This window comes from Polistes dominula, unplaced genomic scaffold (assembly GCF_049000335.1).
Source record: "Polistes dominula isolate Pdom_NZ unplaced genomic scaffold, Pdom_raw_medaka contig_68, whole genome shotgun sequence".
NCBI lineage: Eukaryota > Metazoa > Arthropoda > Insecta > Hymenoptera > Vespidae > Polistes > Polistes dominula.
The window spans coordinates 705,530-722,395 of record NW_028301034.1 but is presented as its reverse complement, the minus strand read 5'-3'; the positions used below and the strand labels follow the sequence as shown (position 1 = coordinate 722,395).

Sequence of the window (16,866 nt, the reverse complement as noted above, 5' to 3'; positions counted from 1 at the left end):
TACAAGTTTATACGAATGATATGCATAATTAAATGATATTACAAAGACGTTGATATCTTCGATCCTTGAGAATAAGTTCGTGTTTTGAGAAGAGGATATAGCAAAGAGATAAAAAAGAAAAAAAAAAACAATATCTGTGAGTACTGGGAAACCGCATGGAATTGTATGTGTCTGTGGCCAGCATACCGTTGAGCAAGAGGATATTTTATGGAACGTGCATACTTTCGTAGACTAGTCGGAACCCTTCATAAAAATTGCGCGGCAACAGGTTGCCCGTACGCACCTGCATGTAAAGTAAGAGAGAGAAAGAGAGAAATACCGCAAAACGAGGATATGAAAATGGATCGTTTATGCCTGTTCATGTAGCGATCTCTAAAATGGATGCTTCGAATGGGCAAACGTACGTAAAAGTAACTTGAATACGTTCACCAACGCGAAACACCATATTGCATTTTCATCGTCGATTTTTCTCCAAAATTTTACTCGAACTATCATTTACGTTATTATAGGTGGAAAATATTTTACAATGACGATAACACACGGAAAAATTTGCGATATTTTGTTTTATCCTTATAAAAAAAAAAAAAATAATATTTTCACGGCGAAAAAATATAAAGGAATTTTAGACAACATTTATGTTAACTTTGGATAGTTTGATTGAAATCAAGTCAAATGACAAAAGGTTCGTCTAAATATACTTTCTCGTATGGTAAATAACATTTAATAAAAAAACATGTGTGCAGATCACACGTGTTAGAAGTGAAATCTTCAGAAAACTAAGTTTCGAGAGAATGAGACGAATATAAAATATCTGCTGTAGGATAATTGTATTCTCTTCTTATTTAGTATCGCGGCCGTTTCATTGCCGCCTACCGCTCCGTTACATAGCCGCCTACCGCACCGTTACATTTTTTCAAATCACACCTATTCTAAAGAAGTTTTCACTTCAAAAAAAAATAAACAAAGAAACATGCGTGCAGATCATGCGTATTAGAAGTGAAATCTTCAAAAAACTAAGTTTCGAAAGAATGAGACGAATGCAAAATATCTGCTGTAGGATAATTGTATTCTCTTCTTATTTAGTATCGCGGCCGTTTCATTGCCGCCTACCGCTCCGTTACATAGCCGCCTACCGCTCCGTTGCATAGCCGCCTACCGCTCCGTTACATTTTTTCAAATTATACCCATTCTAAAGAAGTTTTCACTTCAAAAATATAATAATCGTTGTCAAGGATAAATTTCAATGTATATTTTGCGCGCATGATCGTAATATATATATATACATGTGTCTGGAGTCGAAAAATCCAATGGATATTGAGGAAAATAGAAAGATCCGATGACAGTGCTTGTTACACCGATAGAGTAAAAGTCTAGTACACGCACGAAACGTGCAACGTAATCTTGATTGAATGGATAGCTAACACGAAACTGGTATAGTCGAACGTACAAATCCCTGGGAACTGGACAATACCGATTAACGCAAAGTCTCTGCACCGAGTTTTGCTTTATTTGTTCGGCGTTTATCTGCTTTCCAGTACGATAAAAGCGCATTGGCATGCGAAGCATGCGAATGCCCTTTGACAATGCCGGCCGAATCAACCGTAAATTGTTGAATTGTGTTCACACTGGGACGAGCCTCGTGCAAAGCCCGAATAGCGGCCTAGCTGTGCCGTCCCTGCAATGTAAACATTGCTACGAACAAGACCGTAGTGGAAAATGTAGAGAAGCATAGTTGTTTCAATATACACTCAAACGGCAACCTTTTTTATTTAGGTCTTCAAAGATTCATCCTACGAATCTTTACCTATGGTTCATTATTTTATGAAACAGACTAACCAGTCTGTCCGATTCGTGTTATCCATGTTCTTCCTTGTCCTTCCTTTCTAAATAATCGATTTGAAGAGATCGACCACCTCACTTGCTAACAAAATAAAAGGTAACGAGAGTAAGTATTCGATAAAAATCTGTAATTATTTTAAAATTGTCCAAATTTCCCCCACGAACATCGATTATCGGTTAAGTGCTTTGAAATCTGTCAAGAAAGAACTGAAACTTTGATCGACTGATAGAAAAGGAATAGAATAAAAACAAATTCGTGTGATTTCACGAATGTTCTTCGTTCTCTATTTCCATCTTCTCTTCCTCTCCCTTTTTTATCTCTTGTAATGGCTAAACTTATTGTCGTTTTTCTTTTGAACTGACGTTTTCCTCTCAACTCGATCAATCTCTTTTTCCCCATCCTCAATCTCCTCAAAATTGTTTGTCGAGATGTAAGACTTAATATCTTTCCTATCACACGTTTTATTTTCTAATTTCTAATAAAAAAAATATTACAGATTTATATTAATTATACGACTAAGATTGAACATGTCAAGTTAGTCACAAATATGAGTTCACCAGTAATGAAGAAAATTCAATATATCTTCTTTTCTATACGACCCTATCCACAAGATATTCGAATAAGATAAATTTATGATACAGGTTTATTGCGCGTTAAATTACCACCAGATCCGCCTAGGTATCATAATTTGATGATAATGTTCTTAGATCATCCAGTAACTAGTAGAAACCATTTAGAAAGTCCCTCTTTTCTTTCTCATAAATGTTACGATCTTTTTCCCCCATAGTACTTTCGCGTTTCTATGTTCAATTGAAAGGCGGGACGCGATGTTCTTCTTCTTCCTTCCAGTCTTCCTTATAACTACTTAGTACTTAGGTACGCTGCGAGCTCATAAATTTCCTTAGGGCGTCGCATAAATCAGTTGTGCGTGCTTCAAGCGCGTACGTGTCTAAACGAGCCAAATTCTTAAAGCAAAGGTAACGAAAAAAAATAAAATAAAATAAAAGAAGACAAGATAAAGCAAAAGACAGTATAAAGAAAGAGTGAGAAAGTATCAGGAATATAATAAAAACGAAAAGAAGACACGGAAAAAGACGAGGGTTTAATATAATAATCTTCCTAAACGTCTCAGTGTACCTCCTCTGGGAAAGAAGATAATATTAAAAAAAAACAAGGGAGAGATCTGGGAAGATCGTACGAATATGCACAACGCGTGTTATACGGGACGATCCCAAATCTTCGTAATCTACCTTAACGTTAGGTATGGTAGTAGCCTCGTACTAGTAGTTGAATAAAAAGGAAGCTCAAAATGATCGATGACCGTACGATATTGCTAGCGACACATGGAGTATTATATCTGGCCTATGGGCGGTGCTGTTGGCCAATGGATCTCGTCGACATCCATTTTACGTGTTCTTTGATCGAAAATTCAATCCCGTCAATTGAATAATTTCAAGAATCATTGCATTGAACGATTAGTAAAGTGGCGTTTGAAAATTTCTGATATTTCATGAAGGTACTTCAATGTTCGATAGATAACACGAGATCTGTCTGTATTAATCTTATTCGTAAAATAGAGACGTTAAACGAGGTCAATTTCGCTTCTATTTCACGGTCCTTTAATTATCTCGATTTGCTTTCTAAGGATCTTTCGAGATTTGCGTGTATGCGGTTGAAATAGAAAGAAATCTTTTCTAAACACGCGATTATATACACATTTCCTAGAAAGTCTCAATCTTCTCTTACTACCTCTCAACTAATTCAAATTGGTAGAAACGATGAACAATGGCGAATGAACGAATATTACGATAATTTTAAAACGTTGAATTTAATCAAGAAAATTGTGCAACCTTCGTCCGAATCGATTAAAAGAGATATTTCTTTGGAAATAATTATTCCTTCCTTCGAACCTTTTTCAAAATCCTTTGATGAAATAATAATAGTAAGACGAATTGCAGCAAATTGTTAGCGATATACTTCCTTAACGGTTAGTTTAACAATTTACTTTGACAGAGGTAGTAGCGCAGTTGCGAAATAGCTTTCTAGGATCTACACACGTTAACATGTAAATCCAGATGTAAACCAAGGTCATAGCTGCGATCCTAAAGATCACAAGGATCCCACAAGGCCCCTCTCTACTTGCTCTCTCCATCTCCCTATATTCTATAATGTCGCCATTAGGAGTACCTTCTTCTTAGGGTAGAATTCTGGTCTAAGCTCTAGTCCGATAACGATAGAGATTAACCTTTGGGCTCGGCTCCAGTCGAAAATGTACTCGCAGATTGAATTAGAATCGTTCTCTGGATAGCTAGAGAGAATAAGTTGGTAAAGCTCGAGTTATTCGAGGGACGAAAGCCAAAGTGGCACTAACAACGTCGGAAAAGGATAAGGTAAAGTAGATTTTTCTGCTAACCATCGTCCCTCAAACGACGCTAATGCCATCCTCTTGTTCTTTGTATCTTTATCGTCGACGATAACATCCGAAAGCAGTGAAACCATCGCGCGCGATGTACTTTCGAAAATACGACCGATCCTTTCCGTGTGCGGGAGGTAAAGTATCGCGAGTGGCGGTTTGCCAACGATTCCGCCGATTAATTCGAGTGGCGTAAAGCAATTAATTCGTTTCAGGCTGCAAATGCCCTCCACCCCGTCACATCCTCCCCCTATTCTTCCCCCTACCCCTCTTCAAGCGGGCCCAACCGTTGCTTGCTAAAACGTGTAGATTAAATTAATGAGTGAAGAAGAGGAGAAGAGGAGGGATGATGGTCTCTGGTTCGTAGCTCATAGCGTTTGCTGTTCGTCGTTCAGTACCATGTCGCTTACCTTGAAAGGGAAAAGCCAGGGCAAAACGCAAAAGGATAGGATGACTAGGGGCGGGGGGAGGGTGGAAGACTGCCGACTCATTGAGCGAAGAGGATGAAAGGACCGCTGTGCCGCACCGTACCGCACCGTACCGCACCGTACCGTGCCGTAGCGCACTACGTTCCTGAGTATCGCGACGACAACGATGGAAGGGATTGAAGGACGACGGTGATACTAGAACGACGTAGGGAGTAAGGCCTGCACACCGAGAATTGTATCAGAAATAATATTCTACGGTCCTTTGGTGAGACAAAACGGTCTGAAGGATGATAGAGGGGTAGAAGAGGTTGTTGAAACGTCGAGCGTCTGCTTGCCAACCAACAACCACCCCCCTCCCCTGATTCTCTCTGCGTTCGCTTTTCCTTTGCTCCTACAAATCTTCCTTTTCCCTTTTACCCCACCCTATCTCTCTCTCTGTTCTCTCTCTCTCTTTCTCTCAATCTATCTTACTCTCTTTCACTTTCCTTCGCATTAATGCATTGAGAGCTATCAATATTCCTCTTGATATTGACAAATTGAAAATTAATTTATCATCTTGTGTAAAACGTACGTAAAACATTTACTTTGATCGTCATAAACCTATATTCGCATTTATACAAACTAACTCGTTACTGGATTTACAAAACGATAGAAGTTGTTTTTTATCAATTAAAAAAGAAGACAAAGTAGCTGGTAAACATTTTGTCAATCTTCAAGTGTATCGCAACAACTCGATATCATATGTTATTGGCGTATCCTCGAGTCCGATGATCGAAGAAGAATGAATAAACGCGCGAAAGAATATAAACGAGAGAGAAAGAGACAGATAGGACATAGAGAGAATCTAGCCGTAGTAAAACCGTTTGGAACGCACGTGCTCGATCCAAGGTAGTAGTTCATGCGTCGTCGAACATCGAGCCCTCGCGACAACAATATTTTTCCACGCGTGGAAAAAGCGATTTTCAACGAAGGCACCAACGTGGAAGGTTGAAACGCGCTGGAGTCATCGGCTCCATGGAGGGTGTAGGAAAGAGAAAGAGAGAGAAAGAGAGAGTGAGATTTTAGCGAGCAGAGTCTCACCATGTACTTTCAGCGTCCCACCGCGCGCCTCAGCTCGACCATACACGGTCGCGTACGCGAATGTCCGTATGTGCGTATTTTTGTGAGTGTGTATGTATGCATGCTCGCTCGCGCGCGCGCTCCCGTATGTGTGTGTGCGTGTGTGTGTGTGAGTGTGTAGCTCGACGGTGCAGACCGAGCCTATCCCACTAACGTGGGTTGGTAGGTGGATCCTGGCGGATCAATAGCCTCTGTCTGGCCTCACCCTCTGCCACCAGCCTCAGTGCCCTCATTCGCCGACAACTCAACTCCAAACTCACCCTCTCTCGGCCGAGCACTCTCGCAAGCCACCCTATCTCACCCCCATTCTCTCTCTCACCCCCCTCCCTCCCTCCATCCCTCCACCATTCCCTACCCTTCTCTCTCTCACTGTTTTTCTCTATCTCTATCTATCCATCTATCCGTTTCTCTTCCTCTCACTACTCGGTTTACCTCAGAAGCACGCTCTGGCGCTGGGTTCGACGCTGGGGTCGGCGCTAGGGTCGCCGTTGAGGTCGACGAGTGCGAGCGAGCGAGCGAGCGCGCGCACCTCCCTCTACTTTATAGAAGGGGGCACGGAGGACGGGGCTGACCCATTTTTTAGCATTTCACCTGTTCCATCTTCCCTCCCTTTTTACGCCAGAGCCCTACTTTGTTAATGCCGCCCCCACTACTTCACCTCGCTAGACGGCAGACGCGGCTTCGCCGATCAGAGAGTAATGGCCGTCGACACTTTTTCATGCGTGTATATATATTCGTGCTCATTCTCTCAACTAAGCTTCCCCCCTCCTACTACTCCCCTTTCCCGCCAACCCCGCCCGCATCCATTCTCTCTCTTTTTCCATTCTTTTCGTAAAAAAACACGCGGGCCCTACGTTTTCAACCTCGATTTATATTCAGATTTGATTTCCTCCGAACTTTTATTCTCCGCATGAATTCCATTACGTTTAGGCTACTTCAAATTAGATATAGTTGGATCGTTTACTTAAATACGGTCTACCTTCAATCTCCAAATCACATACATCAACTAAAGAGATTTGAACAGATAAATACTATAGCTATGCGCCGACTCGAGGTTACATTGTTCAACTTTCGCGATGAACGTTACTACTATTCACCAACACTACTCTATGAAATACCAACGTTATAAACTTTTTAATACCGCGTGGGCTCGCTCGTATAGCAAAAAGTTTCAAAAAATCGACACCGAAGTGACTAAATAAAACTACGACATCGATTTATTCCAACCATCCCTTCATCCATCCCATCATCCATACATTCGTACATCTCTCTCTCTCTCTCTCTCTCTTCGATTATACTTTTCTCTTTTTAAATACGACAATTGCAATATCTTCTTGGTGAAATTCTTTACTTAGATCTCGGCTTTCTCGCTGTTTACTTTCTCAAGGAAAATAAGAGAAAGGTGCGTCAACTTAAAAAAAAAAAAAAAGTCGAATAAAATAAAAAGAAGACGTTGAACGCGCGACTAGGAGGATGCTTTGGTTTGAAAGTAGCTAACTTTGTACTGATACTGCTGGTACTGGTACTCGTACCGGTGGTGTTGCTGGTGTTACATGCGGCCAACAACTCGGAGTGACGATCAGATCGTAAAAGTTAATGTCGCGGTAATAACTACGGTAATAACTGGGCGCAATAACGTACACGCACGACACGACGCGACGCGACACGACGCGACAAGTCGCATCGAACAAAGTAGAGGAAGGAAGTCAACGTGGATTCCTCTCGTGAAGGAGACGACATCGTTTCTGTGTCCCCGTTTTAACATTTTTCCACGGCGTGCGTTTCCACGTCGCTGGCTTCACGATCTCGTCTTCTTCCTATCCCCCCATTTCTCTCTCTCTCTCTCTCTTTCTATCTCTTTCTCTTTCTAGATACCTTCTACATGAATTGATTTATAGAAAAAAATAATAATAATATTAATAATAAACGCGTTAAACTGTTAACACCGATACCGATGTAATAAAAACAAGAGGAAAGATTTCCAGTTGAAAGATAAGATTACGAATACACCGTTTGCGAATTTCAAAGGAGAAACTTAATCAAGCCCCATCACGAACAGATATCTTGAATCCGACGTTCGAAATGGAGGGTCAAAATCTTTGGTGGTTAGGATATCCCGTTGGAGGTTCCTTCGATGACCGATACAATAACGATCGATCGTAGTAAGACGAGAACCTGAATCGAGGAAGAACCGCAGGAAGAACCGCAGGATGAACGAACTGAGCCATGTCGTAACCATGATTGTGCATGTTGCCCGGTGGTGATAGGTGCATGGGTTCGGTGTCTCGTTCTATATATATATACATATATATATACAACTGACGGGAAAACGTGAATGCAGTTAGCTCCTCGTTCGTAGGATAACAATATAAGAGTGGAAATTGCACGAATGAAGAGGGTTGGAAATCGGTTGTAGTAGGACCCTACGAAAACGAGGGAAAAAGTTTTCCTACGAGAGAGAAACGATCGTCAGGATTCCAATCAACATTTTACTGCCTGTAAAACTGCTCCATTTCGTAACATTACTTCCTCGGTAGCCGGTAACGCCAACGCCCTTAAACTTCACCAAGTTCCACTCTATTACCGTACCTACTCGGATTATATCCACCACGAAATCACCCCTCACGCCTGATCCTGCACACATACACACGCACACACAACACCCCTCCTCCTCCTCATTTACTTTCTACAAATAGAATAATCCACGTTCAACGATTACTTCGATGACTCTTTCGATGAATTTTAAGCGACATCTTTTTCATCATTTTTGATTGATTCAAACAACAAAAAATCAATTTATCTAATCCGATTCGTTGGTTCCTTTTTTTTTTTTTTTTTTTACAATAATTTTCCCTCTTCTCGAAACTAATTTTAAAAGAAATGACTTCAATAATAAGAAACGGTTACGAATCGAAGAAAAAAATGATTAATCAAGAACTCGCCAATTTATTGCATCCGATTACTCATTCTCTTTCGTTTGCTATGATATTAGGGAATTAATCAACGCCGAGCACGGTAAGGCATTTTGCAAATGATCGATTTAGTTTCTATCGTTTATTCGATAGGGAACGTTGAAGATAAGAAAAATGTTACTTTTCCTGATAATATATACGAATATAAGCTTTTCGTTATATCGAGAAGGTTTGAGACAAATGAGTCAAAAATGTAAATTGAAATTTGTTTAGCTTTAGCTTCGTGTCCTAGAAAATTGATCCTGAAATGGAAAAAATGAAAGGAGAATTTTCCACCCTTGAACGAAATAATACTATTACGAAAAAACAGGGAGTAGCTTTTAAATCAAAGTACCTAAAAGGAGAGGACGGTGTTCAGTCTTTCTAAGAAGCGTGGGTAGTTTCGGTGAAGCTTCTCGTAGGATGTAGTTTTTCGTAGAAGCCTACAGTAGATATTGGCTGTTCCACTTGAAAGCAGTTCCTTTAAAATGATCTCCTTTGTTCTTATTGTGTCTCTCCCACGGTGTCTTTTCTTCTATCTCAACGTTTCTTTCCTTCTCAAAGGAAGAAAATCCAGAAAATCCAATCGGCGACGGCTAGTCCTCGTTTTATGCGTCCTGTGTTGTAGCCGCTAGGTGGATAAAGAGTAAGAAGGAAGGAAACTTGTGTAGGTCGCTCGTGTAGGTCGCTTGTGTAGGTCGCTTGTGTAGGACGAAAAGAAGGAAACACGGTAGGCAGCTTTACGAGAATCCAGAAGTCGTAAGCGTAACTCTCAGTACGCTCTTTCGTACGCTTCTTGCGTTTCGTATATAAAACTCAGCCAGAGCTTGGTAGTACGACTTTAATCCACTAACAGCAGTCCGACACTTCGTTTGCGTTTTCTTGATTTACAAAAGTAAGAGAAGTAGTAGTAATAGTAGTAGTAGTAGTAGTAGTGGTTGAACGAAAAAAAAAGAAGAAAAAGAGGTGAGTGGTGAAGCTTGTGCAAAGTATTGTGTAAGCTGTTGGGGAAAGAAAAAAAAATGTCGTTGGCTTCTCGTTCGTTAAATCGAGCTAACTTTCTAGACTACATATTCTAAAACACTGTTTCCCTTCAGTTAGAATATTTTACACCCGTATGATCTGTTAATAAGATTCCTTTAAAGAAACAGTTCGAGAACCCTCGATGGTGAAAAATGTCTGGTGAAAAATAATGGATGTTACGATGGTGAAATACGAGCGTTGGAGTTAGAAGAGAAACTGAAACATTCTCAAGGGTAAAGAGCGCACATCCGAGACGTCCCTTTGTTTGCAACTTTTTTATCGCTGACAGCTTGGCAAGATAACTTTTCACATTCCCTTCTTTCTTGTCCATCTAGCTTTTTTCCATCTCCCTTTACCTCCTTTACCAACGTTTCTATGTAAATTGGAACACGTATAACGACTACGAATGGCTACAAATGAAAAATATTTCTTTTCACGTTGCAATTTTGACAGCAACACTGTCAAATTTAACTGTTCGTACCTAACAGCTTGTCAAAGAACTCCTACCTGATGTCCCAGTGAACTTTCTATTTGTACCATGTTAAACGAAACCCCAAAGGTCTCAATGACCTGTAAACTTTTGAATAGGGCAATTAAACTCTGGCAGAAATTGCTGCTGCTGCTGCTTTCCCATCTATCTTTTCAATTGTCGTGGAAATTCATTAGAAATTCTCCCTTTCTCTATCTCTCTCTCTTCTCTTATTCTTTTACTTCGTATCTTGTCTCTCGTTGGAAACTCCTCTGTTCCTATTATTTTCCGACCTAGGCTATTTCAGAATGTTCACCTTTTAATGTCCCGTCCTTAAATGCAACCCTTCGTGTCTTTGACACGACCACGCGATCCAATCCGAGGCCGCATAAAAGTTGACCGCTTATTCGATATTTTCGAGAGAAAGAGAGAGAGAGAGAAAGAGAGAAAGAACTAAATTTATCGGATAAACGAATAAATTTGGGCCACTACAAATGCGAAGGACTCGACCCACTAAAATTACAGTCATACTTCATATTCGTGTAATCTCATATCCGAGGGCAACCCTTGGCGTGACGAGACAAGTCGAACTGTGCCGAACCGATCCGAGTCTCAACTCAGCTTGCATATACGAGAATACGTGTATGTACTACGTGCAACTATTATGTAGGTCAACTTACAACGCGACATTACTCAAATCTCAGGAAACATTGAAAAAGTATCGTGTAAAAATTTGATCAGTAACTACTTATATAATATTTATATAAACGACAAGAAAAAAATGAAATATTAGTTTATAAGAATTGATAAAATAATTAGAACAGTGTTTCCTAATTTGTTAGAATTATATCTCCCTTAAATCGATATTATATATATGAAATTTGTGTATGCACCCTTAGTGTTAAAACAAATTCTAAAGAAATGTAATATAGTAGTATAAGTATTTAAAATGAAAAAGAGACGAAGAAAAAATGAAAGAGAGGTTAATTAGAGCGTGAATAATTGACAAAAAGCCTTAATGAGGTAACAAATGTCAATGATTAAATAAAATCCCCCTAAGAGTATTGAAATTGTTTCTCAGTGGGGCGCGTACGATTCATGTTGGGAAATGCTGAACTACAGATTCTAGAGAGAAGAATACTAATTATTATGTATAGGACGGTGTAATAAAAGAATTAAAGAAAAAAAAATAATATATAATAGCAAGTTATGTTGAAAAGAAGTCGAAGATATTTAACAAAATACAATAATGTCGCGTCGCATTATTTTCATGTGGCGACGTATAACCTGAAAGAAGCGGACGTGGAAAAGGCACGCGATGGCCCAGACAGGATGGCGACTATGCTAGCCCCTCTTACATTCTACCGCCAACTCGATCCGTATAGTAGTTACCCTTTTTTAGACCTATTCCATTCTATAACATAGTGTACAACGGCCCATGTACATTAGACCATGTGCATCTACATATACATTATCCACATCGTAACGTTTATGCAACGATCGTTCTTGGGATTCCTAATGACCGGAAGAGAACGTGATCGCCTTTTCAAAACTTACTTCCTTCGTACGAGTTAACGTCGTTGACGGTAATCGAAATCGACTCTTCGTTCAAAACCTTACAGTACATCACGTAATTCGATCTTTATCGCACTTTTACAAACTAACTTTAACATCACGATAAAATGACTATAGCTATCTACTATCTATGTCTCTAATAGATTCCATATAACCTTTTACATTTTCTAGAATAACCATTTCTTTTCTTTTTCAACTGAAAACTTCTTTAGAATGGGTGTGATTTGAAAAAATGTAACGGTGCGGTAGGCGGCTATGTAACGGAGCGGTAGGCGGCAATGAAACGGCCGCGATACTAAATAAGAAAAGAATACAATTATCCTACAGCAGATATTTTGTATTCGTCTCATTCTTTCGAAACTTAGTTTTTTCAAGATTTCACTTCTAATACGTATGATCTGCACACATGTTTCTTTGTTTCTTTTTTTTTGAAGTGAAAATTTCTTTAGAATGGGTGTGATTTGAAAAAATGTAACGGTGCGGTAGGCGGCTATGTAACGGAGCGGTAGGCGGCAATGAAACGGAGAGAATACAGTTATCCTACAGCAGATATTTTGTATTCGTCTCATTCTTTCGAAACTTAGTTTTTTCAAGATTTCACTTCTGCACACATGTTTCTTTTTTTATTCAGTTTAATAGATATAATCATTTGATTATGTTTACTTTTAAAACACGTTTTTTTAGCATACATTGTAAAACTATTTAAACGTCTATTCTTAAACTATAAATCACGAATCTTGTATTGTCGTGATAAATGTTACATCCATACAACTATTCAACAATTCACATTCCTGAATAGTTATGCATTTTAAAAAATCCGGTTTCATTTGGATGTAACAAAAATGTGCACAAACTTGTTACGGGTTTAACTCATCCGATATAATCCTTCTAGGAATGTAACCTTTCTGAAGAAAGATATAATAAAAACGCTTTAATCGTAAATGTTGAAATAAGCAATTATCAGAGAAATAAAATGTTTGAGGACAAATGTACACACGGTTGTTTAATCTATAAGAACATATATGGTATGTTAGTAGGAATTTGAGAAGAAGAAAAACGAAAAGAAACGTTGGAAGAATCTGTCCAGGGTGTTGCGAAATTGCGTGACCGAAGCATTCGTTTCAGGCTTATCCTCTTGCCAGTGGTCTCGGCTCCCTTCTTATACGCACCTTATCTACTCGTGCACGCGCTTTAACAGATATATCTCGAGAAACATCGAATCCGTCATTCTCCCGTGAATCTGAAGCTCCCCTGCGTCGTGAAAAATAAGACGACAAAAAGCGTAATCAACGATGGGAAGTAAAAGAAAACAGCATACCTTGCGAGAAGTAATAACAACTTCTACGTAGTTACCTGCTGTTACCTGCTGATGTGTCACGTGCTTCGTTTCACAGAATGAAATTTATGATGTAAGATTGCAATTTCTTATGATTCACATAGTCACGTGTCCCTCGAAGAAAACAAGTTAAGAAACAAGATGCGTCTAATCGGACGATATTTTCCAACCCCCTTCCCCTCTATCACACCCCTATTTCGGAAAGATGATAAGTCGGAAGATAACCGAGGAAAAATTTGGCTCTTACTCGCGAAGAGACGAAATCTCAGTAGGTCATCCATCTTCGCGGTCGAGTGGCATGAAAGGTTGATGTAGAAAGCGACGGTGCGCGACACAAAGGACTAATGATCCTTTGCCGAGGGGGCAAGAAGCTCCAATTATTTCTGATGGATTCTTGTTCCTAACGACGCTTCCATTCACTAGCGGACACCGCACGTTTCAGGAAGAACTTCTTTCGCTATTACTCGCTGTGTGAACACGAAATGAGTCTGACAAGATGGTCAAATGCTTTTACGCTTTGCATTCCGGCAGATCATCCTTTACTCAACAATTTAAAATTAGAACTAACTGATATCGTTTGAGATCATTATTTCAAAGGATCCTTCACGGGAAGTGAATAACTTAATTACAAATGACCTTTACAAATGGTAATTCGTTGAAATAGATAGATTGAATATATTTTTTATCCTTGAAATTTTATACGCAACCCCTCCCTATTATCCTGTCCTTTTTTATATCGAAGCAAACGAGTAACCCTTAACCTTTCCCGTTTCTCTCTCCAACTACCCACGACGAATTGCAAATTTCTAGATATGTCAAATTTAATTTCTCCACTTTTCAATCGTCTTCTCATTTCTCTCCTCATCTCGATCCTTCTTCTCGTCTTTTGCGAAATAATGAGAAAAAAGATAGAAAGAAAAGAAAAGAAGAAAAAAAAAAAACGATTCACGTAAAGGTTCTTATATACGAGCCAGCTATAAATAAAATTATCGAAAGACTCGTACTATGTGCTTGCAAAAAAAGAAAAAAAGGCTATTCGATTGCCATCATGGCAGAGTATGATTAATTATCATAAATTAGAATATTATTCTCTATCAGCGTCAGTGGCATGACATGCGAAGTTGAAGCAATTTCAAAAATCAAAGGCACGCCGCACGCCGCACGCCGCCTAGTGGTCGTTAAAAAAATTGTTGTCAAAGCAAATGGAAATAAACGACAGGAGAGGGGATTGGGGAGGAAAAAGTATGAAGTAGAGAAAATTCAATTATGATATAAGTAGAAAGAGCATATTTGCGATAATCGCTCGATGATCCAGCGTTCAACGCTTAAGACCTTAAGACCTTCTCAATCGCTCAACTTTATCTCTAACGGTGATCTGCCGTTGGGAAAAATGACCGGACAATAATGTCCGATCGATCATGAAAAAAAAAGAAGATTTTACGTTCAATTATGAGAAGGATGGAGTGTGTAGAAAAAAATGTCACCGCGTTCTAGCAAATACGATCAAGCCCTTTCACCGTTATAATATGAATCCAGCGGGGACTTTAGTAGACCCTACAAATCCCAATTTAGATTTTACGGACCAACCTGACGATTGGATTTGCGGATTACCGAACGTCACCTTAACCAATTTTATCCATGGGATAAAAAGGTAAAACCAACGTACCATTAATAAAATCAACTATATCTATACAACCATTTTCAACTATTTCGAATGATTAAATATATCATTGCATTATAACATCACCTTTTTTTTTTTGCAAACTTAACAATGAAATTATGTAGTATTGATAATATGAGTAACTGATAATACCGAGGTGAGATACTTAATCGCAAGCATCGTATCAAATATTCAAAAGTCTATACTTGAGCACTACCAACTTCATGCTTTTGCTATTTAAACGAGTATGTCAGAATATAAAGAATATTTCTTTATCGCGTCGAACTTATAATTCATTTATTATTTATAATATTCACTCTGTTCTAAACTTTACAATGACATGTAACTACGTTGCTAGTTGCCAAACTGTTAAAAGCATAATCGAATTAACATTTAAGTTTTTGATAATAATAATAATAAATGGGTTAACAGGTTTAAAATAGAAAATAAAAAAAGTATGTTAAAAAAAAAGAACAAAAATAACAATATTATAATATAATGATAAAGTAGAACGCACGAGCGATATTTTTTCGTATTTCGTACTTAAACTGAAAATATTCTTTCTCTCTTTCTCTCTCTCTCTCTTATTCTTTTTCCTTCTTTATTTTTTTTTTACGTAATATTCGAGGTGCAATAACGAAGGCCATGCGCTTACGAGGAATAGCGCGGAATGCAAGTAGCGGATACCATTTTCAGGGACTCGTATTGCGGCAGGATAGATGGGGAAGACGAAGGGGGATAGGGGGAGTAGATGGAAGGAAGGAAGGAAGGAAGAAGAGAGGGTGGAAGAGAGACGCCCGTGATGTTCCAACCCCTTTCTTTGCCTTCCCACCCGTTTTTCCTCTCTCCGATCCCCCCAATCCTACTCCCACTACCCCTTCACCCCAACCCCCTCTTTCTAGACGTAGGCGATAGCGTAGTACTCGAGGAGCAGAACCGCGTATATCGACCGGTGACGTCATTCATCCCCACTAAACTACGTCACGTATACGCTCCCGTCGTCGTCGTCGTCGTCGTCGTCGTCGTTGTCGTCGTCGTCGTCGTCGTCGTCGTCGTCGTCGGAGTGAAGATTGACGCAGTGCCGTGTGATCTCGTTGGCGCATTAAATCCCGTCAGCTTAAACGCCTTAACTTTGCCTTAAACTTGAACCGATAGACTTGCTCGACTCGATCGATTACCACCTTAACACCTTAAACGTTTATTCTTCAGATCTTAATTTATGTGGATTTTTTTTTAATTATTTTTTTCTTTTTTTTTTTTTTTTAATATTCATGATGAAATCAATCGATCCGTACGTACGTTCGTTCATTTATTCGTTCGTTCGTTCGTTCGTTACGATATTAAAATGTATGATGAATTGTTTCGAGATGTTACTATGAATTTTTTTAAGATGGTAATAATATTATATTTTTTAATTAAATATAAAATATTACGATAGATTATTCTATTTTTTTTTTTTTTTATTATCATTTTAAATTTAAGAGAGAAATAGTTGAGAGTAGGGAAGATAAGAAGAATCGTATATTTTATATAAACGAACTGGGAATAAATTGTTACTTTAAATTGACTATCTCTCTCTCTCTCTCTCTCTCTCTCTCTCTCTCTCACTTTGTCTTTTAAATAAAATAAAATAAATAAATTATAAGTTATGATGTCTCTGTATAAGGCGCGCATGAACGAATCTAATTTACCGTATCCAATTGCGATAACGCGTATAATACACCGTACTCCCGTTTTTAATATGACATGCAAGTAAAATACAAACCTTTATACAAATACAAAAAAGATAACAGCAGTAAAATAACCCCAAAAAAAAAAAAAAAACAAAAACAAAAAACAAAAAACAAAAAATATGAAACATGGTGGAGATGGAAGGAAAAACAAAGGGAGAGAAGAGGAGTTTCGTTTCTTCGACGTCACATCTAGTATCTTACTAAAAATAGAAAATCGCTTGAAATATTCAAAGTCAATATACCGTAACGCGAGGGAGAGGCACGTGCTTAGATTACGTCAAGAGAACGGTATGATACGGTCCTGAGGCCAAGGGAGGCT

At 38.8% G+C, this 16,866-nt stretch overlaps 1 protein-coding gene across 3 annotated transcripts in view; it reads right to left on the bottom strand.

The window, feature by feature from the left end:
• Pdk1 (Phosphoinositide-dependent kinase 1) overlaps nucleotides 1-16,866 on the bottom strand; it is a 277,088-nt gene that overhangs the window by 241,913 nt on the left and 18,309 nt on the right. The window lies entirely within an intron of this gene.